Consider the following 25772-nt stretch of genomic DNA (forward strand, 5'->3'; position numbering starts at 1 on the left):
AATCAAAAGTCTTGTAAATATATTAGTCAAAAGGATGGTGTCATACCCCAATTTTTGACCCTAAAATCATACATCAATTGCATATTAATCATTAATCAAGAGCACCATTGTGAGGCTCTATCTTTGATACTGTGATTGTCTCTGAGGGGAATCATCAAGCACTTTTAGCTTTTATTTGTTTAATACTAACCAAAATACAAAAAAATATGTGTTTTGTCTCTTTTGTTTATATTTTAAAAGTAAAAGATCGGACAAAAATCAAAACAGTGCAAGAAGAAATTTTTTTGAAAATTGAAGGTGGAAATCGATTTACCCCTATGGGAAATCGATTTCCAGTGCGCAAAATTCAAAAAAATATAAGGAGGGAAGCTTGACATTATTTTGGCACCTTTTTATTTGATCATTCTACCAATTTTCCACCTTACCAAAATTAATCCCTTCATTAAACCCACTTAAACCTCATTTTATCATTTAAATGCCATTTAAGTACCAATTAAACACAAGTTAATTAACCAAGAGCAAATGACCAAATTGCCACTAATCTTGCTCTCATCCTATAAATCGAGGTCTATACTCTCTCATTTCTCAAGCTTGGAGAGCCAAAAAATTGCTTGCAAATTCATTTCCCACCCTTTCCAAAACCCTCACCCAAAGTTCATTTTCATAGAATTAGTGAGATTCACATTGAATCTTACTAATTTTGAACTAAACCTCCTACATTTCTCTCTTTTCTTTGGTTGTTCATCTCCAATTGTGAAAGATCTACACACTTTGTGCTTGTTTTTGAAGCTACTTCAACATTTAACTCAAGAATTTGTAAATTCCTAAATTCTAAGATGTAGATCTTTGTTGCTTGTGTTCAATGCATCTTTGATGCTATATTGGTCCTATTTGATGGTGATTTGATGGAAAATTCGTGCTCCAATGGATATGTGATCATAAGGTGTTTGTATGTTTGTCTAAATCAAGTTTTATAGTTCATAATGCTGTTTTTTTGAAAACTGTGCGCAGGAAATCGATTTCCTATAGAGGGAAATCGATTTCCACTCTGTTTTTTTTGCGCCAGAATTGAACTCTACACTCAGGAAATCGATTTCCTATAGAGGTAAATCGATTTCCAGTGAGGCAGAATGTTTTTTTTTGCCTTTTTATGCTTGTTTTGGCTTCCTTCTTCCTCCACTTCATTAATATCATTGGATCTAGGATGTTGATAGGTTTGAAATAACCAAATCCATAATATTAGATGAATGATATTAATGATAGTGTGAGTTGATTATCTTTTATGCATTTATTCTTCTTCCTCCATTTCATTAACATCATTGGATCTAGGATGTTGATAAGTTTGAAATGACTAAATCCATAATATTAGATGAATGATATTAATGATAGTGTGAGTTGATTATCTTTTATGATTTTATTCTTCTTCTCCTTTTTTCTTTTGATCGATGAAAGTCTTAACACATTGAGAATTCTTATGGATTCTTGGTAAAGACTAGATCCGTTACCTATTTTCTTTTCGTGCGGTATTGCTTTCGGAGAGTGATCTACATATCGCTTCTCTCGCATGCATTAGCACATAAAGTTTTGACCGGCCTCGTTGTAGGGTGATTTCTACATAAATCACTTGGCGATCTGCTTAACATAGCGCAATATTTCGTGTCCCGAATCAAAAATATCAAATATGGAAGAGAATTGTATGCGGTTGATTTAAGACTTATGGAAATTTATCGTGTAGTCGCTATGATTTTATCAAGCTTCTAATAAAGTTCCGTTGAATTTAAATCCGAGAACATCCTTCACTCACCATCGATCTTTCTTACTAATTTTGATAACATACTTGACAAGTTTCAAGATGGTTATCTTTAACATCTAACAATTGACTTTAATTTCCGCAATTTATTATATTGCTCTTTATATTTTGCTTTATGCTTTATCATTTCATCATATTTACATTCCGCTATTTTCTCTTTGTCCATTTGGACGTTTATATTCCGTTATTTTCTCTTTGTCCATTTGGACACTATGTTTATGTTTCCGCTATTTTCTCTTTGTCCACTTGGACCATACTTTACTTTTATGCTAAAACACTAATAAACAACAAAAATCTAAAAAACACTTAAGGCTCTCTTTCGGACTATTGGTTACTATCCCGAGCATTTTGGAGATTCGGACTTTTGGACTTAGTGCCTCTGGACCCTTATTCTGTTGTTACTCTGCTGTTATTCTGTCTGTCTGGCATTGGATTGTTGTCTGTTTGTGTATGCAGGTATTTCCTTGAAAGTTCTTGATGGTTAATTCCAAGGCATTAAGATAAGGATTTTACCCGAAAACAGCCGTTACTCTGCCCGATTTTCATCAAAAATTTTAATGTGCTTAATGCAAAGTGGTGTTAAGATAATAAGTTCATCTGGATCCCCAAGTGGTAATGTGTTAGTTTGGTATTGATAAGTCCAAAGGATGGGAAATCTACCTTGACTCACAATGTCAAGTGTTGGCTTCTTCTTCGGTTAGACCGTTTCTTTCCTTAGCTTTTATTTTACGCAATAAGATAGCCTCTTCATCTCCTCCCATTCTTAAATTTTCAAAATCTTCTCCCTTTTTCAAAAAAAACCTTCTTATGTTTGCAACCTTTTTAAAACCTTTTCTTTTAAAACATCTTTTGCCCTTAGTGGCTTTTCTTCAAAAGTTTAGACACTGTTAATTGTCGAAACGAGTGGTTATACTCCACGATTTTGAAATTGATTGATATAATGAGATCTTTTCCGCGTGAGAGAGCTAGTGGCATACTCATCGATTTTATCCGAGTTGGAGCCCTTCTTTCATTTGCGATGCAAAGAACTCATTTGTTCTCATGCTCAAGATCAATGGCTGAGTATTTCTCTCCGACGACGATAAAGTGTTTATTCGTTTTTTTAAAACGTTTTCCCTTTAAGCGGAACTACATTAGCTCTGACTTCTCCATTGCACCGAGGAAGTATGTAGGCACAAGGCTTAACGTCTTGCCGAGCTTATTTTAAAAATAAAACAAACCCTTTTTTTTAGCGCACACACGACACGGATTTTCAAAAAGGTTCCTATGGAATACCACAGATACGAGGGGTGCTTAAAACCTTCCCCTTGTATAATCAACACCCGAACCTGAGTTCTCTTTTTGTTTTAAAAACAAACTTTGGGTTTTACGTTCTTTTCCCTTTTCCTTTGGAAACAATAAAGCGCGGTGGCGATTTCAAACGGAATATTGAGTCGAGTCAATCCCATGGCTTCGTTCTCAGATTTTCCCCGCTACAGAAAAATGGCGACTTCACTGGGGATCCAGTTTTAAGTGTGTTAAGCCTATTTTTGTTTATTGGTGTGTTCTGTATATATTGTTGTGTGCTTTGTTTGTTTATCTTCTTTTTTTTCTTTTTGGTGCTCGATGGTTCCTCTATGATGAGATAAAGTTCTAACCCGGACTTTGGTGAGTAACTTGAGATAGGAGGTGGTAAGACCAATAGTCGCATGTCAGGAGCAATCCTTACCATGACCGTCATATGGTGGAACCCCAATCAGTGGAGGCCTCATGGAAGGTAGTAGAGGTTGTTACGAACCATCGTGATAACGCTATTACTTTCAATAGTGAGTGTCCGTAGAAGCTGAATGGCCTAGAACCTTTTTAACCCATCTAAGCCTTTTTATGATGTAGTGCAGAAACAAGATCAAGTACCAATTTGAGCTTGTTGTCATGCGATACTACGCTCAGACGAGGTCTTTTTAGGCATATTATTGGCGCCCATGAGCAATTGTGCGTGGCGGTAATATCCGATAGAAGATTGAAAACTCTGGGAACCTTTGTAGAACCCGATTGCCAGGTACAAAATTCCTTAGAACATGCCTTGTGGGATGGGTAGACCCATGGCTCCATGCTCGTGACGTCGAACCTTTGAACCTGGACTGTGTGATTTTGTGTGATTTGATGTGATCTTGTGTGCTCTTGATTGTGATTGATGCATAAACGATGCATTCATGCATTCATAAAAATGTTATTCACAAATGGTTTTCAAGGAACTTAGAGACTTTGTTTGTAAACATCACATGTACCATGGATCAAAAGAGAAGCATCTAGAAGTACACTTTCAGGAATTCAAATGCAAAGGAATTGAAAGAGCTAGCAACTTTGGTTCCTAATCTTGACAACTTCAAAAACCGTTATGGGAAATTGATCTCTATCTTGAAGACCAAAGTGGAAAAGGGGATTCTTGAGACTCTTGTGCAGTTTTATGTCCCAGTTTATCATTGTTTCACCTTTCCTGATTATCAGCTTATGCCCACTTTGGAGGAGTATTCTTATTGGATTGGTTTGCCAGTTACGAATGATATACCGTTTAGTGGTATGGAGAAAGAGCCTCAGGTTGATGAGATAGCAGAGCTTCTTCAGCTGAAGATATCAGATGTGAAAGCAAATATGACCAAAAAAGAGGAATTTGGGGGTTGACTTCTAAGTTCTGGATTGGAAAGGCTTCTATGCTGGCTAGTAAAGGAAGTATGATTGCTTTTGAGACATTTTTGGCCTTGCTCATCTATGGTTTGATACTCTTTCCCAACATTGACAACTTTGTCGATGTTAATGCTATTCGGATTTTCATGATTGGGAATCCTGTGCCTACTTTGCTTGGGGATACTTATCATTCAATTCACTATAGGACTGATAAGAAAGGTGGACTTATCAACTGTTGCACTCCTTTGCTCTATAAGTGGTTTATTTCGCACTTACCTCAGACTAAGAATTTCTTGAGTAATCCTGATGGTCTCTCATGGTCTCAGAAAATCATGCCTCTTACTAATGGGAATATCCATTGGTATAATCCTGCTTATGACATTGGTGAGATTATTGATAGCTGTGGAGAATTCCCTAATGCACCTCTTCTTGGTATACAAGGAGGAATTACCTACAACCCCATTCTTGCAAGGCGTCAATTTTGCTACCCCATGAAGGAGCGACCCGCTAGTATTCTTGTGTCAGGAATCTTCTATCTTAATCAGGATGGAAATTCGGATATGAGAAATCGGTTTGTGCGCGCTTGGCACCATATTGATAGGAAGAGACATTTGGGAAAGAAACAATGTGTTGCTCTCAAAGACTATACTGATTGGGTTCAAGCTAGAGCTCACACCTTTCAGATGCCTTACTTACTCGAGGAGCCCTCTCTACTCATTACTCCACTATTATCTTTCACTACTCTTGTTGAAAGTAGTGAGGAGCATCTAGAGCTTGTGGCTAAGATGAGTTTGGAAAGAGATGCTTGGGAGAAGAAGTTTCATGCTTCGGAATTTGAGAATAAAGAGTTGAAGATACATTTGAAAGAAAAAGATGAAATGCTTGATATCCAAGATGGTTGGTTGATGGAATAGGATGATCAGATCCGTCATTAAGAAGAGCTACTTCAACAACATGGTGAAAAGCGAAAGAGACAACAAGAGGGTTTATTTTCCTCTAGTAGTCAGGAAGATTCAGTTGCATGGAAGGAAGTTGCTGATAAGCTGATGGTCGAGAATGCTTATTTGAAGGCCTTTTATGAAGATGAGTTGGAGAAGCTCCGTAGGAAGCTGCAGAGAGGAGTTGGATCCTCGTCAGAAGTGTTCCCTTTTAGTTTTTAGCTTTTCCTTTGTTTTGTAATTTTGGATCTTTGAATCCTTTTGTAAGCTTTTCCATTATTAATGAAAATTTTGTTATGTTGTTTTTGCTAATGTTTACAATTAATGTCTTAAAGTTCCTTGAAAACCAATAAAAATCATTTGCATTGCATTTCATGCATCATTCCGCATTTTGGTCTTGCTTCCGAAAGTATTCCCGAGGTCTTATTCAGTGTTCTTCATACATAATTGAATCAAGCTGTCTCACCGGTATAACACTCGAGCTAACTGCAAGAAGAAGATGGAAGGTCTTGAACAAGAGAATCGTGAGCTACGTGAAGAGGTTGTTACTTTGAGATCTGGTGAGGATCGTCTCACTGCTCTGGTTGAGACATTGATGGCTGCTCAGACTCAGAATCAGAATCAGGTTCCTCCTCCCAATGCCCAAGCTCGGGGTCAGGCCACTGTGATTTCTGAAATTGCTGCTACAACAATTCCTGTTGTTGGTGCTACTCAACAACGTATGCCTAATGGATATCCCTGGGGTATGCCTGAAGGTTATCTGTCTGTTCTTGAGATGACTCGTCCGTTGACTCCTGTTATGGTCAACACATCTCCTATTGTTCATACTGGTCCTTTTGTCCCAGAGCCCATTGTCATACCCCAAATTTGTCCTACCCTTTTTTTAACTGGCTTATGCCTCTCATTTCACTTGCATACCTCCATTAGGTCATTTAACATAACATGCATCATTAATCAATAAACCTGGCAAGGGATCGAGGTCATAGATAGAGCTATGGTTTCATATGGATTCAGGTGGACTTGTTTCAATTGGGGTTTTCTTTTGCTAGGGATTAGGGTTTATTTCCCTGATCTTTTAAAATCAAGAAATAAAGTTTGTGTTCCAAAGCATTTGGTGGTCAACAAATGTCAGGGTTATCTCCTCAATAAAGGCTCCATGTAGATCAAAGTTTCTTCTTCTATGAGGGTCTGTTTTCAACTGGAGGGCCCATGAACCATGGATCGAGGTTCACTTCTTTGTGCTAATGTTCGTCAGCTGATTCTGCGTCCCATGTTCTAACAATTATCATCATGATGGTTCATGCCTTGGGTTGTTCATCTGATTACTTGTGTGGCAAATATTTGTTTTGAGCTTCAAGCATGGATGTTAAGATGAGACATGGTGTTTTCAAGATTAGGAAGCTATTTGCGATGACTTTGACTTTTGGTCAAAGTAAGCCTTGAGAGGTCGACTTTTTGACAATTTCTTTCAATGACATCTTTGGGTTATTCTTCCAAGTGGAATTAATTCTTTGAATTGTGTGGAGATTCATTCAAAGTTGTTTTGATTACTTAGAAGGCTTTATATGCTTCAAGTACAAGGAACATACAAGAGGACAAAGTCAACCTTTAAACAAGAATAGGAGGTCAATGTGACATTGTCAAAAGTCAAAGCCTATTACGAATTACCAAGAATACATGACAAGAATCGGAAGAGAAAATTCCATTTCATTCAAATAAAAGGATTTTTATGCAAGTGTTCATTATAAGTTGTCAAATGCTTTACATCTCAAGGAAATATCACAAAGAATCATTGCAAGCATAATACAGACTGATCTTCACGACATCATACTCAATTAAAACCCAAGTACATTACAAACATGACAACAAGGTCATTACAAATGCAGCCGCTGAGCTGAATTGAGCTGAATTGTTTGATACAAAAGAAATCCTTGTGCTGTCTTAAGCATCACCACTTCATGAAACATGCAGCAAGCTATCAATGACCACACTATATAGCTTGCACCAACTCGCATAATCATTCCTAACAGCCCTGCAAACAATCAGAAAGAAGAGCATAACAAAAATCAGACCATGAATCACCATCAAAACACAAAGAAAAATAAACTACAGTATGTCTTGGGTTCGATTTTATCAATACTAATCAGCCTCCACGAATCAGCAGCATCAAACTTATGCCATGTCTAATCTGCAAACCTCCATAAAATCTCATTCTAAACCTGTCATCACCAGCCAATCACAAAAAACCGATCACCAACACAATTCACACCTGCATCCATCTTCATTTCTTCATACCTGCAAATCAAATAACAAAAAACCATCACTTTTTAATCTTTTCCTTTCAAACTCACTAACCTGCATAGCATTTCCAAGCAAACTTCTAACTTCCCTATTTCAATTTTCCCCTTTAACTACACTAACAGCACCATACACATCACCTACATAGCAAAAAACCTATCCCAAAAACAATCCCTAACAGTTTACTAACTTGCAGCCAACCTGTTTCACTAATACTAACACATACTAGCTCCAACCATACAAACATGGCTACAAAACCGTTCCTTACTGTCAAAAACAAGTGCACATAAAACAGACGAAATTCTAACATTCCGACAAAAATCAATTACCTTCAGCCAGTTTCATTAACGTACCCTGCTGCACTATGGGTAGTTAACAGAAAAGAACAAGCCCTCAAACTCCCTGCAGCATTCAGAACCACAAATAATATGTGTGTGGCGATTCATCATGCTAGTTCCTAACCGGCCTGCACAATACACTCCAGAAAATCACCATTCGTACGCGTCGTGCTCGCATGAAAATCAACGTGAACACCAATAAAGCCCTGCATCAATACAGCCATATACAAAGTCATTCAAAACCCTACATATACCATATCATAACCAAAACAAGTTCATCAAAGCACCTGCACACATCAGTACCACATCATTGAAACCCAAAAAATAGTCCAACACAAAAAATCAGAAAACAATTAAACAGTTCATTCAGCTATCTACAATTTTCCAAGTCCCACACTCGAGAAATCGAAAAAACTCATTACAAGTTATGATTCAGGCTCCACACCCAAGAATTCATCATCATTACTCAATCATTGCCCATATAAAAACCAGTTTCACTCATCTGCAGAAAGACACTTAAAAAAAAAGCACGATCACTAATCTTCATCATAGTTTCGCTTGTAAGCTTTGAATGAAGAGGTGCTGAGCCTAAATTCAAACACTCACGCCATTCATACACCTCTCTCACCATTCATTCCTCTCCACCATAACACACCATCCACCTCCATCTTCATCTTCTTCCCACCCTCCTCTCACTTCACCACTGATAACTCCACCACTCAATCTTCACACTCATCACCTTCGTCCATCAGAAACTTCTCTTCTCTCAATCGCCTCACTCTCTCACTAAAGCTCTCTCGCCATTGTTGTGCGAGACTTCACCTCGAAGTCTCATATCAACTGAGCTTAGCCTCCATTGATTCATCTCAAACTCGCACACACGCGATCAACAACATCACACAGACAAGAAAAAACAGAGAAGGAGAAGAAGAAAAGCGCAAACAGAATAGAAGCAAAGAAGAAGAAGATTGAACTCAAGAGATTAGGAGTATTCGTACCTGAAATTGAAGCATCTCCTCTTGATCTCATCTGCGTTTATTTCGCGCCAACGCCATTTGGATTCTCCCTTCCGGTTTTCCCTTCAATTCGCGTGTTCTTCACCTCCAAATTCGATTCGAGATATCTCAGACTTAGGTTCTACTTGGGGAATCGGTGAGGCGAAGAAGAAAGACGCGTTCGGTTCATCGTGGCGGCGCGGTGAATATTTGAATCGGAGATGGAGAGCTTGAGACGGAGAAGCTTCGATCGGAGAGGGACGCTGTTCGCTGCGCCGTCGTCCACCGGCCCGTGTAGGAGAGGATGAATTTGTTGGAGTACTCACGTAAGCCTTTACCCTAATCCCCTTTTCCTCCTTTCTTTTTATTTTTAATTTTAATTTCTTTTATTCTCTTCTCATCAAAATAAAATCTCAATAATATGGATCAGTACAAACAATAAACCATTGGGCCTCCGTTGAAGTTGCTTAGTATACCCCCAATCTGGCCCGTTAGTTTTTAGCAATCAAAAAGTCTGAAAAAACAATAAAGATGGATCTGAGCAAATCCTGGGCCGGTGACGCTATTGACACCCCACGTATGGCCCGTATCTTTTTTCTTCCTTGCAAAAATCTACAATAAAAACCAACTCTGGGCCTTGACCTGAATGGGCCACGCGCTTCAATTGCTATCCAACACTATGATTCACTTTGCACCCCTGTTCCCATACATTCCAATTGGTGATTTTAGTTTTAATTAGTTTTTTATCAATTTCTTTTAGTTGATTAATTGCTAATTTTACCACTAATCCTTAGACTTTTAATCATGATTTTTGACACTAGAAATAATCATATCAAGTATTAGTTTAGGCTAATTTTGTTTTTGATTTCTTTTACTCAATCTAATTCAAACTTCTTTCATAAAATTTGTTCATAAAAAGATTTTAGTTTAGGACTAATTTTCTTTTAATTTCTAATCCAATTCCCTTCATAAAACCAATAAAAATAATCGTTTTGATTAATTCATTTCTTGTGCTATATTTTGATTTGTCCTTTTTCATGCTATTTTCAATATTCTACTTACCGCTTTATTTTTCATGCTTCTTTTTAAACCCTAACCTTAGGTAGAAACCATGATAATAATAAGTAGAATTCCCATTCATATTAGGCTAGTTTACTTAGGCTAGTTTCCTTTTCTTTTTCAACCATAAAATACTCTAAAAATACTTGAATAAAGTTCCCATAAAAAATACCAAGAAAACTCATAAAAAATGACTAATAAATACTTTGACTAATAAAAAGGGAATGGAAGCTTGTAACTTCTCTTGCTTAAGGGATGTTCGAGTGCTTGTGGCTCCCTTGCTTAAGGGTTCCATTCAGGCGTAAGTTCCCAACCTCTAAAAAACACAAACCAAAGAGTAACTCGAGTTTCCCTTGCTTAAGGGATTTCCTCGAAACACTCAAACTCTCTCTCTTCTCTCGCTTTCTTAAGGGCACCGTTATTTCCGCTCCATTGCATCCTAGGCTGTCCCCTTGTGCAAGAGCGCGAACGTTAACTCCGCCCAACTAAAAAACACAAAAACAAACAGAAACTATGGAGCCGAACTACGGCGCTCTGATTCCTGAAAAGGATACGTAGGCATCAAGTCGCGGGGCTTGAACGAGCACATTTGTAAATATTCCTTTTTTCCCCGTATTTCTTTTGCATTCATTCGCATATAGACATAGACATAGTACACACCCTTTAGATAGAAACAAACATAGGTGGATACCATCGAGTACGATGGGCGCGAGGGGTGCTAATACCTTCCCCTTGCGTAACCGACTCCCGTACCTTGATTCTCTGGTCGCAAGACCCTGTTCCTTCCTTTGTAGGTTATCCGGTATTCCTTTCCCTTATGGGATAAATATATTGGTGGCGACTCTGTTCATTTTTCGCGAGCGTGCGACACCCATTTATGATGCTGCTCCAAGTGAAATTCATGACAGAATGGATGGTTTCCAAGATCAGTTTGAAGAATTGCAGAAAGAGGTGAAAGCCTTGTGTGGGAAAGAACTGTTTGGAAAGAATGTGCATGATCTTTGCCTTGTTCCCAATGTGAAAGTACCTGCTAAGTTCAAGTTGCCTGAATTTGAGAAGTATAAAGGAAATTCCTGTCCTCAGGCACATCTAGTGATGTATGTAAGGAAGATGTCCACTCACACTGATGATCAACGTTTGTTGATCCATTATTTCCAAGACAGTTTGACTGGAGCTGCTTTTAAGTGGTATATGGGCCTTGATAGCACCCATATTCGCACTTTTAATGACTTAGCTGAGGCGTTTGTGAAGCAATACAAGTATAATGTGGACATGGCTCCTGATAGGGATCAATTGCGAGCTATGATGCAGAAAGAAAAGGAATCCTTCAAGGAATATGCTCAGAGATGGCGTGAGGTTTCCGCCTAAGTGATTCCTCCGATGGAAGAAAAAGAGATGACTAAGATTTTCCTGAAGACTCTCGGCCCATTTTATTATGAGAAAATGATTACGAGTGCTCCTGTAGACTTCATTGAAATGGTGGGTATGGGTGTTAGACTGGAATAAGCTGTGCGAGAAGGTCGTCTGGTTCAGAATGACAATTCGTCTGGTGGTGCGAAGAAGTATTGTTCTTCATTCCAGAAGAAGAAGGAATCAGATGCTAATGTTGTTTCTCATGGGAGGAATAGTCGATCCAGAAATCAATCTCAACAAGTGGCGTCAGTAACTCTTGTTGTGAATTCAGTGCCTGTAGCTCCTGTTAATCAACAACCAGCAAGGCGGAATCCGTATCCTCGAGTTAATGTTGATCCTATCCCCATGACATATACTGAACTGTAGCCTGCACTAATTCATAAAAAGTAGGTTCAACCAAGGTCACCACCTCCTGTTCCAGAGAAACTCCCTTGGTGGTACAAAGCTGATGCCACTTGTGCTTTTCATCAGAATGCTCCTGGGCATGATTTGGAAAATTGTTGGCCTCTGAAGAATGAAGTTCAGAGATTGGTCCGTTCTGGTATGCTTTCCTTCTGTGATATCGGTCCTAATGTGCAGAATAATCCATTGCCGACTCATGAAGCATCAGCTGTGAACATGGTGTATGAATGTCCTGGGAAAACTCGTCCAGAAGTGAACGCTATTATTAAAGACGAATCAGAGCCAAAAGTGCCAAGCTTTGTGACCCATGGAAAGATGATTCAGAACTGGATCACCATTGACATTCCTGAGTGTACTCATGCTTCAAAGTAACTTGCTTTTATGTTTTTCAAAATCCTTTCATTCTGCCCAAGATGAAAGTGAAGTTGTTGGGGCTTTTTCCTGTTTGTTTTAAACATTAAAATCATCAATAAAAGTCATTTTGTTTCTGCATATATATGCTTTTTACCTTTTTGCTTTTTCTAGAAAGTGGTAACACAAAAAACCTTTAAAAATATGTTTTCATTTGGCATAATCTGCACAATTACATGTTTGCATATATCTTTCCTTTTTCCTGAAATAATAATCACTTGTGCAGATTAATCAATAAAACCGTTGAAAGTAATGACCCTGCACCCTCTCCTAACTTTGAGTGTCCTGTGTATGAGGCAGAAGAAGAGAGTGATGAATGTATTCCTGATGAGATTTCCCGACTGCTTGAGCACGAGGAAGACACCATTCAGCCGTATAAAGAGCCGTTAGAAGTCATCAACTTGGGTTCTGAAGAGGATAAGAAGGAAGTCAAGATTGGGGCACTGCTTGGTCAAGATGTTAAGAAGAGGATGGTAGAGCTTCTTAAAGAATATGTTGACATTTTTGCGTGGTCTTACCAAGACATGCCTGGGTTGGACACGGATATTATGGAGCATCGTTTGCCGTTGAAACCTGAATGTCCTCCTGTCAAGAAAAAGCTAAGAAGGAGTCATCCCGATATAGCGGAGAAAATTAAGAATGAGGTCTTGAAGCAGATAGACGCAGGTTTCCTTGTCACTTCTGTATATCCTCAATGGACTGCCAATATTGTGCCTGTTCCGAAGAAAGACGGAAAAGTTCGCATGTGTGTTGATTATAGAGATTTGAATAAAGCCAGTCCGAAAGATGATTTTCCTCTACCTCACATTGATATGTTGGTAGATAGCATGGCAAAGTTTGAGGTTTTCTCCTTCATGGATGGTTTTTCAGGATACAACCAGATTAAGATGGCACCTGAAGACATGGAAAAGACAACCTTTATTACGCGATGGGGGACATTTTGCTACAAAGTAATGCCTTTTGGGTTGAAGAATGCTGGCACGACATATCAGAGGGCCATGACCACTTTTTTCCATGATATGATGCACAAAGAAACTGAGGTTTATGTGGATGACATGATTGCCAAGTCCCAGTCAGAGGAAGGGCACATGGAGGATCTTTTAAAGTTGTTTCAGCGTTTTAGAAAGTATCGTCTCCGCTTAAATCCAAACAAATGCACTTTTGGTGTCCGTTCCGGAAAATTATTGGGTTTCATTGTCAGTCAGAGAGGAATTGAAGTAGATCCTGATAAAGTTAAAGCAATTCAGGAAATGCCAGCACCAAAGACTGAGAAACAAGTGAGAGGTTTCCTCGGACGTTTGAATTATATCTCCAGGTTCATTTCCAATATGACTGCTACTTGTGAGCCAATCTTCAAGTTGTTAAAGAAAAATCAGGGATGTGTGTGGAATGAAGATTGTCAGAAAGCTTTTGACAACATCAAAGAATATCTACTTGAACCTCCCATTTTGCTTCCTCCAGTTGAGGGAAGACCTTTGATTATGTACCTCACAGTGCTTGAGAATTCAATGGGATGCGTGTTGGGTCAGCATGACGAATCCGGTCGAAAAGAGTATGCAATATACTACCTTAGCAAAAAGTTTACCGAGTGCGAAACAAGATACTCGCTGCTTGAGAAAACTTGCTGTGCTTTGGTGTGGGCTGCTCGCCGACTGAGACAGTATATGTTGAATCACACCACCTTATTGATTTCCAAAATGGATCCAATTAAGTACATATTTGAAAAACCTGCGTTAACCGGAAGGATTGCTCGCTGGCAAATGTTGTTATCAGAATATGATATTGAATACCGAGCTCAAAAAGCTGTGAAAGGAAGTGTGTTGGCAAAGTACCTCGCTCACCAACCAATTGATGATCATCAATCCATCAGAATGGACTTCCCAGATGAAGATATAATGTATTTGAGAGCTCAAGATTGGGATGAACCGTTGCCAGAAGAAGGACCAGAGCCTGGATCCAAATGGGGTTTAATTTTTGATGGAGCTTCTAATGTTCATGGCCATGGTATTGGTGCCATTATTATAACTCCGCAAGGATCGCATGTTCCTTTCACTGCAAGGATATGTTTTGATTGTACAAATAATATTGTTGAATATGAAGCTTGCATCATGGGGCTTGAAGAAGCCATTAATCTAAGGATTAAGATTCTTGATGTTTATGGAGATTCTGCACTTGTGATTAATTAGATTAAAGGAGAATGGGAAACGCGTCATCCTGGTTTAATCCCTTACAAATATTACGCCAGAAGGCTGTTGACATTCTTTAACAAAGTTGAATTCCACCACATCCCTCGAGATGAGAATCAGATAGCTGATGCTTTAGCCTCGGATTACAATCATGCGTCTTGATAGACCTGCTCATGTATTTGCAGTTGAGGAATCAACAGATGAAAAGCCTTGGTACTTCGATATTAAGCATTTTCTTCAGACCCAAGAGTACCCACTTGGGGCATCAAATAAGGATAAGAAAACTTTGAGGAGATTGGCTGGCAGTTTCTTCATCAATGTTGATGTAGTCAAAAAATACTTCGCCTAAAAATATAAAAGAACAACTCGCTAAGTTGAAAACCCGAAAGGGCGGCTTAGGCAAAAAAGAGCGTCTCGGTGGATTGAAAACCCGAAAGGGCGGTCCAGGCAAAAAATTAGAGACATAAACAGAATAAAATACCCGGTGGACTGAAAACCCGAAAGGGCGGTCCAGGCAAAAGTTAGGGATTCATGGCAAGTAACTACATCAGACAAGACTTGATCATCAGCAGTCATCTGTTTAACATGAAGAAGTTCAACACATTTCAACGGAAACCTTTGCTCAGGAATTCCAAGTTGAGAGAGAGGATGGGGTCATTACATTTCAATGTACCTTTTCCACAAAATTACCATTTTCTAAACTTTGTAATCATCCATGAGGTCTTGCCTTTTGCAGGCTACCATTCTATTAAAAAAGTTTGAGCCTTTGCCCGTTATTTGCAATCTTATTTCTTTCATATCTCTCAAAATGTCATTTATTGTTGATAATACTTTTTAAAACAAAGAGAAAATTGATTTCAACAAAGTCCTTTTGAAAAATATAAAAGAAGTTTTGTTTTGATTCATGAGTGCATTACAAGGAATGGATGTGTTGATGTATTCATGTACAAAGGAGGAAGAATATATTCCACTCAATGTACTTTGGCCTGGTTCGAATATGATGTAGAACTCAACTATTTTGTTCTCTCAGCTCCAATGTTCCCCTAGTATGGGTAGCATTTATTCTGAGGCCATCAAAAGTTTGTAGCAATTTCTGCTCATGTTTGTGGATGATACCTCTAGTGTTTAGCTTGAGACATTTCTTGATTATGTTATTTTTGTACTCTATCTCTTGAGTTAACCCTTGTTCTAAGTTTTGGCAGCATATGCATCATTAACATGCATCAAAAACAGTCATGCATTTATATTTGCTATCATGAAGTTTATTGTCAATCAGATTGCTCTTTCATTTAGAGTGTCTTAAGCAGAAAATACTCAATATCTTTGAAATCCCCACTGAATTTGTTTCTAGGTGGATAATATGTTTCAGTTATGCTGTTCAAAATGCCTACGAACAGGAATCCAGTGAGTTTCTCCCTCACTTGGTCCAGTCTTTTTTGGCAGTTTCTTTCCATTTGGTCATGGATTGAATTTTGGTCGCTGGATGATGAATGTTGAGATTATGCATTTGTGTTTGCATTCTCAATCTTTGAAAAGAAAAGCAAAGTATTATTGATTGCTCTTCACCGTCAGTGGTACGTCGGTGCATCTCTCGTCACCTTCAGTGGAACGTTGGTGTATATTGATTATATCTTCATCGTCAGTGGTACGTCGATGTATTTCTCTTTAATACCTTCAGTGGAACGTTGGTATATGTTATCGTCAATGGTACGACGATATATCTCTTTTCTACCTCCAGTGGAACGTTGGTATATGTTATCGTCAATGGTACGGCGATATATCTCTTTTCTACCTCCAGAGGAACGTTGGTAGCTCACCTTCAAAGGAACGTTGGTGTATATCTTCATCGTCAGTGGTACGTCGATGTATGTCTCTTCATACCTTCAGTGGAACGTTGGTATATGTTATCGTCAATGGTACGGCGATATATCTCTTTTCTACCTCCAGTGGAACGTTGGTAGCTCACCTTCAGTGGAACGTTGGTGTATATCTTCATCGTCAGTGATACGTCGATGTATGTCTCTTCATACCTTCAGTGGAACGTTGGTATATGTTATCGTCAATGGTACGGCTATATATCTCTTTTCTACCTCCAGTGGAACGTTGGTAGCTCACCTTCAGTGGAACGTTGGTGTATATCTTCATCTTCAGTGGTACGGCGATGTATGTCTCTTCATACCTTCAGTGGAACGTTGGTATCTGTTATTGTCAATGGTACGACGGTACATCTCTTTATTACCTTCAGTGGAACGTTGGTATCTGTTATTGTCAGTGGTACGACGGTACATCTCTTTATTACCTTCAGTGGAACGTTAGTGTATATTGTTATATCTTCATCGTCAGTGGTACGTCAATGCATATCTTTTCATATCATCAGTGGAACGATGGTGTGTTTTTTGTTAATGGAATATTGGTATTCTGATTCTCCTATGAAAGGTGACATATCTTCTCATCCCCAGTGAAAGAGGATGCATATTTTCTCATCCCCAGTGAAAGAGGATGCCCCCTTTTCTCACCCCTAGCGAAAGGTGATGCTTTAACCTCTCTGGTGCGAAATGTTTTCCCCAGTGAAGTTTCTTTTCCCAGCTAAGTTTCATCTCTCCAACAGAGTCTTGTCTTCCCCAGTGGAGTTCTTCCCGCAAGACATTTTGTTTTCCCCAGTGGAGTTCCTTTGCCTCCCCAGTGTTGCCGTGTTTCATCGTCATCATATGCATTCATTAAACATCGCATTATGTCTTAGGTTCAAAAATTATGTGTTTTATATATTTAAGTCTCTTCAATTGCGTCGAAACGAAGATATCCAATCATCGTATCTCCGAACCGAAGAAACTTAAATAGGGGCATCTGCCATACCTCAATTTTTGACCCTAAAATCATACATCAATTGCATATTAATCATTAATCAAGAGCACCATTGTGAGGCTCTATCTTTGATACTGTGATTGTCTCTGAGGGGAATCATCAAGCACTTTTAGCTTTTATTTGTTTAATACTAACCAAAATACAAAAAAATATGTGTTTTGTCTCTTTTGTTTATATTTTACAGGTAAAAGATCGGACAAAAATCAAAACAGTGCAAGAAGAAAATTTTTTGAAATTTGAAGGTGGAAATCGATTTACCCCTATGGGAAATCGATTTCCTGTGCGCAAAATTCAAAAAATATAAGGAGGGAAGCTTGACATCATTTTGGCACCTTTTTATTTGATCATTTTACCAATTTTCCACCTCACCAAAATTAATCCCTTCATTAAACCCACTTAAACCTCATTTTACCATTTAAATGCCATTTAAGTACCAATTAAACACAAGTTAATTAACCAAGAGCAAATGACCAAATTGCCACTACTCTTGCTCTCATCCTATAAATTGCTTGCAAATCCATTTCTTACCTTTTCCAAAACCCTCACCCAAAGTTCATTTTCATAGTGTGGTGTCGTTTTTTTTACCTCCCCGTTTCACTTGGGAGGACGGCACGCTAGACCCTTCACGCGAAATTTGGAAGGAGAATGCGCCCGGGATGGGATGAATTTTGTTTCAGTTCTTCCTACGATATCACACGAACTTTCTTATTGTCCTACGATTAGGAAAGGGGAAAAAGATCTCAACTAAACCCTAGGAGTTTGCTAAGTGTGGGGATTTCACCTAGACTAGAAATTCTGGAGTTCGGGGGGTCGGTTATACATAGGGAAGAGTTTAAGCACCCTACATATCCGTAGTACTCTACGGGAACCTTTTCTGTGTCATTGTGATTGTGTTTACTGCTAATTATTGGGAAAGTTTCTCCTTTGTGTTAGGAGAGAGAATTGAATTGATTTAAAAAGACAGACAGACAGACAAACAAACTGACTATTTTTGGTATTTTATTAGCTCGCTGAGATTCCTTGTGAACCTCATGCCTACATATCCCTAGTGGAAGTCAGAGCTTAATGTAGTTCGGGGAACTAACTAGGGAAATTAATTATTTTTGGTGCCTTGCTTGAAGCTCAAGCTTGAAGCTTTGAATTAAATCTCTGTTTACAATAAAGAGACATGAAATCATCTTTACAGAGAGGTATTTCTACCATTCCACCACAAACATTTTAAAAGTGACAGAAAAGCTAAAAAAAGATGTTTCATTAAGAGGGGAGTCTACTTGGTTGATCAAGTATGACAGCCATCGTGCCTCTAAAATGAAAGATTCTCAACCAAATTAGGGAAAGGGTCGTACAAGTCTGGGTGTGTTGCCAGAGCATGCCTTTCAGTGTCCTAAATGGGAGAAATGATGATTTGTTTGAAATGATAATTGTTTGAAATGATTGTTTGTTTGTGGTGAGATAAGAGAAATATCTACCTATGAAGATGAGCTATGTCTATCTATTGTTTGAAAGATTTGGTTTTTTAGCTGGCTTGAATGAGGCCCAAGCTTGAGGCTTTTGATTGATTTATTGACTCTGGGAGATAACTCTACTGGGGAGAATTTAAACTAAGGAGTTTTTGTGTTCTGTACAAAGCCCAGAATTGAGGCTAACTCTAATTGGAGAGTGTTTATTTGATGGATATTATTTGGTGTTCTGTACAAAGCCCAGAATTGAGGCTGACTCTAGTTGGAGAGTTTTTATTTGATGGATTTTATTTGGTGTTCTGTACAAAGCCCAGAATTGTAGCTGACTCTACTTAGGGAGACTCTATTTTGTGCCTTGTACAAAGCCCAAGGTTGTGGCTAACTACTGAGGATAATTGAGTTTTAAAGACTATGGATGACTCTATTTGTGTGCCTTGTACAAAGCCCAAGGTTGTGGCTGACTCTACTGAGGATGGTTATTTAATTTGTGCCTTGTATGAAGCCCAAGGTTGTGGCTACTCTAGCTAGGGAAAAGATTATTTTCTGCCTTGTACAAAGCCCAAGGTTGTGGCGGACTCTTAAAATAACTGAGTGTGGAAGACTCTATGGGGAAAAGATCCTAGAGATTAGGAATCTTTGAAACAGGGAAATGGAGTTTATCTGCCTTGTACAAAGCCCAAGGTTGTGGCTACTAAAAGAAGGACTCATTGGGGGGAGTTTTATTCTGCTAGAGGTTCTAACAAACTGATTTATTTTTATGTTTTTTTGGAAGCTAACCCTTTCCAGGGGTTTTGACTCAGCTGGAGAAATTGTCTATTAAAAGATTGATTTTTATCATGTTTTTTGGAGGCTGACCCTTTCCAGGGGTTTTTGTTAAAATGAAAGAATGATTTGGAGGCTAACCCTTTCCAGGGGTTTTTGTTAAAATGAAAGAATGATGTGGAGGCTAACCCTTTCCAGGGGTTTTGACTTTTTTGGGGAATTTATCCCTTAAAGGAATAAATCTTTGGATTTGAATGAGTGATTTTGGAGGCTGACCCTTTCTAGGGTTTTTTGTTAAAATGAAAGAATGATTTGGAGGCTAACCCTTTCCAGGGGTTTTTGTTAAAATGAAAGAATGATGTGGAGGCTAACCCTTTCCAGGGGTTTTTATTAAAATGAAAGAATGATTTGGAGGCTAACCCTTTCCAGGGGTTTTTGTTAAAAATGGCAGAAAGAATATCTAGTGGAGACTTCTTGTTTAAAGCCCAAGATTAAGGCTGACTCTTGCTGAGGATAAGCAAGTAAGGATCCTAGACTCTGCTAAGGAAGATTAATGAAGATAAGGGTGACAGAGACTGTCCATGTCTCTCATTCCAAAAAGTGTACTCAATATGAGATTGAGACAATCTTAGCTTGTTTAAAGTCTGGTTTAAAGAATGGAAGAAACTCACCAGGATAGGCTAAGAGGTAACTAAAGACCTGTTCCTATGTTTATAAGAAACCTGATGGGTCCTTGTATACAAGCTCAAGAGGAAGCTGGAAATGCTTTTAAGAAGCTTGTGGGTCCTTGTACAAAGGCCAAGAGGAGGCTAATCGAGGGTCATCGAGGGTCCTTGTTATAGCACAAGAGAAAGCTATGTGGTTTTGAACTTATTTTGGCTTTAAGCAAATGGGTAAGAGGTTTCACCGAGAATAATTCCTCTTTGGGTGGATGTGTCCTATTTTTGTTCTAAGGTTTTTGCCAAGATGTTTCACCGGGAATAATTCATCTTGGGGGTTTGAACTACAGATCTCTAATTAGGAAAGAGCCTTCACCGGGAAGACATTCTCAATCCTAGGTCATATTCCTATAATATATATATATATATATATATATAGTTTAACTGTCCTAGGGTTTACACTCAAACGTAGTTCTAAACAATATATAAACAGTTCTATATTTGACAGTAATTTAAATAAAGACTGTAAATTGAAAGCTTGTAAAGCCTAACCTGGATGAAGTGGAGGCCTTTGAGGAAGTATGTACAAAGCCTTACCAGCAATTTTTGTTGTTTTGTTGATAACAGTTGTATATTTATGATAAATAGTTAAAGGTTTTTGAAAACAGAAGAAGTGAAGATGGACAAAGGTCACATAGGTATCTGAAGAGTTTCACCGGGAATAATGCCCTTCAAATACCAGAAGAATGTTTTGAAAACAAAAAGAAGATTTTGTAAATACAGCTTTTGAAAACAAACTATGAAAAGAAAAAGGTGTTGGGACTTACACTCTATTAGAGGCCCATTGAAATGATTTACTGTTTACAAAAAAACAGTTGAATGATGATTGAAAAGATATAAGGTTTTGTTGTTTGAAAACCTTAATCGTCCGTTTAATCAGAGATTGAAAACAGTTTTGAATATTGACAAAAGTCAACTTAATTAAGGCAAAGATGAAATCTATACCTAATTAAGACCTAAATAATTAGGGTTTTATCATGAAATTATTCACAAAATAATTAGGTTAAAACAAAATGAAGATATATATTTTCAAAGTATTTAAGAAAACACTTAAAACATACTATTTTAAACCTAATAAAAATATATGAAATAAATAATATTTTTATGATTTTTTTGATTATTCACAAAATAGATATATTAAATAACAAGTGTGTGAAAAATGAGGTGAAAATGGATTTATTTGATAGGTTAGATAATTGTGTGAAGTTTGTGAATAAAACAAAGAAAAATAGTGGTAAAAAATTGGGTGTGTCTCCTCCAAGGTTTGAACACACGCCCTCTAAGTCACCAGCTCAAAATAACACCACTGAGCCAACGCGCGTTTGGTGATTATAACACACACCCATTTGGTTATGTTTCAAAACAAGTGATAAATCATTGAAAAATAAAAGAAATCAAAAAGTCTGGGGCGAGGGGGATTCGAACCCCAGACTTGAGGCATGAGGAGACTAAGAGCGCATGTGAGGCCACTAGGGAAAACGATGAATTCGTTTATAAAACGCATACCATTCAAAATAAAATAAACCTAGCCCATAGATTTGAATTTCGCGCGCCACCATAATCATCTTCTTCCTCGAGCTCAAAGATTTTTAAATTTCTAACTCTCTGGTTTCTCAACTAAATGGCATGATGTAAACATCAATCTTGCTCTAAATTTCCTCACGAATCCAGATATGTAACTAACAATCATTTATATTAACTATAGCTACTTAATTTCTCAGGAAACATGAAGAATATATGAACCCTAATTTTAAAATTAAATGACAAACAAGATGAATAAATGAATGATGATAGAGGGTTTTCAATCCTCTGATGATGCTGAACAAGATAGTATCGAGCTTTATCACAAAGAGTACTTAAATTAAAGAGGTGGAGTTCAAAAACTTACCTCTGAAAATGGAGGTCGTGAGGATGATAGAGAACACCTGGGCTTGTATGAGTGATCCCAAAAGCTTCCTTAGGACTCAGTGATGCTAACTGAATGCTTATTGTGACTTCAATCCTTCTGAATTGCTCTACCCGACCCCTTCGATTTGAGCTTCAAGTGGACATGGAGAGTGATGAATCTTGAGTTACAGATGAGCTGCAGCCATCTGAACAGCTTCACTATGACCTAAGGAATGTGTCTGGATGCTTGGCTTTGTTGGAAACCTTCTGAATTGCCCTATGGACCTCCAACTGCAACAGCTCCAAAGTGAGAGCAACAATGGTGTTCCTCCACCTACATAAGTGATCCAGGTGCTTGGATCACCTCAAATGAGGCCCCTTGAGATGTTAGAATGCTTACTTTCCAAAGAGAAGCTCTGGTTTGAAGAAAACGATTCTTCTTGCCAAAGAACTTTGAAAAACCATAAGCATGAGAAGAGAAAGAGAAAGCAAGGAATATGGTTGCTTTGGTGTGTTTTTGAATGAGAAAGACCCCTCTATTTATAGGCAAATGGTTCAGAGCAATTGAACATAGCAAGCTTGCTTAGTGAAGTGAGTTTGGTTTCTTAGCCATGAAGAAATTTTGAAAATATCCCAAATGCAATGATGCATTTTCGGGCTAGCTTCCCCAACCATTGATCTTGTATGATCTTAGGGAACATTTCTGATGCAGAGGAGAGTTCTAATTGGCTTAGAGCAAGATTCCTTGATGATTCACCATTTGCCATAAATTCAAAAATGCAATCATTACATAATCACATGTTTTGGTTTTGGAATATTCTCTTCAAATATTTGTGTAATGAGGCAAATGATCTTCTCTTATCCTTGTAATGTTTCTGAGTTTTAGAGGTATCAATTAGTGTAAGCACTTGCACAAAAATCGCCAATTTCAAACTTATGCATGACCTATAGTTTCACTTCAAATGCCTAACTTTGATCAATCATATCTCTTAGCTCAAAATGAATTTGGGAGAGGTTGAGCACAATTTGGAAAGCCCTTAATATGTACTTTGATTCATTAGTTTAGTGTTTGCCCAAATTCTTTAGGGAAATTAGTGAAAAAGTCCCATAAAGTTTGAAGAAAACTAGGGTTTTCTTGCATTTTTTGTGAAGGCAGCCACTTTGAAGCTCCATAACTCTTCAATGGTTGATTTTTAGCCAAAACATTATGTGTCAAAGTTGTTTATTGGATCAAAATCTACAACTTTCATGTTGGAAGTTTTTTTCAGTTTGTAGGTGAAATTTTGAGAAAATCCCTTCCAAAGTTTGGCAAAAATCACTTGAAAACACTTAGAAAATTTTCCAAGTATGAAAAGTCAAACTTTTGACTTTTGATTCTTGATTGATTTTCTTGATTTTCCTTGATCAAATGACTTCAAATATCATATATTGATGATTTAAAACTTCAAAAGTCATGGTTGACCAATATTTCCAAAAAGTCAAAGGTGATCTTGTGTAGTTGACTTTTTCAAATGAAGTAAATTCTTGGACTTTTGTGATGAATCAAAATCTCCTCTTCAAATGAGTGATGTGAATGAATTATGTTGAGGTAATAGAAGCTCTTTAGTCATGATTTGAGTTTTGGATCCATGTTTTGATTAAAAGTCAACTATCTTGGTGAATTAGGTCAAAAAACCCTAATTGTCGACCAGATGAAATTGATGACTGTGGATCTTGGCTCGGAGTGTAATGCCCAATAGATATTATCATATGAGCTATTTGAAGATGATTGATGTCTTTGAATGATCCCCTGGGGTTTTCTGGGGTTTCCCAAATGTGATCCCTGATTTTAGTCCTTGATGGGGCTCCATAACCCTAGACTAGGTATCAGATGAACAAGTGACTGCTCTGAGTATCTATTTTGTCTTTGATGAAAAGTCTGAAAGATATGACATCTCAGGGGGTCAAAAATTAGGGTATGACAGATGCCCCTATTTAAGTTTCTTTCATCTGGAGGGAGAGAGATTAATATCCCGATTGCTTCACAGTGAAAGAGACTTAAATACCAAGGAATGCCCGAATTTTTGGGCGTTCCTGAGATGTTGCAATGATGAAAATTTATGTATGACTTGATCCCGTTGTCGCATTGGGCGAGGGATAGGGAGACAAACTCTTGTAGAAACGCGTAATGTGGATTCGGGTGAATGGATGGCAAAGTAACATGCGCAATCCATCTTCTTCAACTAAGTGTCGATACTTTGAAAAAGGTAAGAAACCTCCCCTCGTTTCGGATATCCATATCACGAAACTGGTCTCAGTTGTGAACGATAAACAACCTCCCCTCGTTTCGGATGTCCATATCCTGAAACTGGTCTCAGTTGTGATAACCTTCCCTCGATCCGGATGTCTGTATCGCGGAACTGGTCTCAGTTATAATAACGATAAACAACCTCCCCTCGTTTCGGATGTCCATATCTCGAAACTGGTCTCAGTTATAATAACGATAAACAACCTCCCCTCGTTTCGGATGTCCATATCTCGAAACTGGTCTCAGTTGTGATAACCTCCCCTCGAACCGGATGTCTGTATCTCAGAACTGGTCTCAGTTATAATAACGATAAACAACCTCCCCTCGTTTCGGATGTCCATATCTCGAAACTGGTCTCAGTTGTAATAACCTCCCCTCGAACCGGATGTTTGTATCTCAGAACTGGTCTCAGTTATAATAACGATAAACAACCTCCCCTCGTTTCGGATGTCCATATCTCGAAACTGGTCTCAGTTGTATTTGGACAATATCTCAGATAAAGAGAAAATTTCCAAAGGTTTGTTTTCTCACCAAACTTCTCACCAGCGCTTGTTGGAGAGACGCTATTTGATAATTGATAAGAAACTCCATTATGCTTTTAATTCAAAGCTCTTGAGTGAATGCCATATGATCATTTGTCCTTTTAAGGGGCTAATGACTTTGCTTGAAAACGGGCGAACTGTTTTAGGGATGAAAACCACCATTTGTTGACTTATGCCGGGGAATCAACAAACTGTTTTCCTAAGAGGAAAACTGCCATTTGTCGACTCTGAAGGGGATGAAACATCTCAGAAACAGACAAATTGTTTAAAGAAACTGTCATTTGTCGATTTCTTGAGTATTTAACAGACAAACTGTCTTTCCTTGGGGAAAGACTGCCATTTGCTGACTCCGCTGGGGATCATTCGTCGATCCACAAGGATGGAAACAAGTCGTTTTCTAAGGTGAAAACTGTCGTTCATCGACTCGTGCTGAGGAATTTGAACTATCTTCTTGAAGAAGATTATCATTTACTGGCTCCGCTGGGGGATTTGTTGAAGCATCTCCCTGGGAGAAAACTTGTCGCTTGTCAACTTTTCCGGAGAATCAGAGTTATTTTCCTGATGCAAATTGTCATCCATTGACCTTGCTGGGAATATTCAACAACTCTGTGAGGAAGGCAAATGCGAAACAAACTCATCTTGTCTGAAGAAAAATGTCGAGTGTCGCTCTGCGGGAGAATCTCAGCTGGGGAACTCCAAAAGTGAACAAACTATCTTTTTAAAGGAGATTGCTATTTGT

The sequence above is a fragment of the Vicia villosa genome, linkage group LG5 (genome assembly GCF_029867415.1).
Source record: "Vicia villosa cultivar HV-30 ecotype Madison, WI linkage group LG5, Vvil1.0, whole genome shotgun sequence".
NCBI classification, from domain to species: Eukaryota; Viridiplantae; Streptophyta; class Magnoliopsida; order Fabales; family Fabaceae; genus Vicia; species Vicia villosa.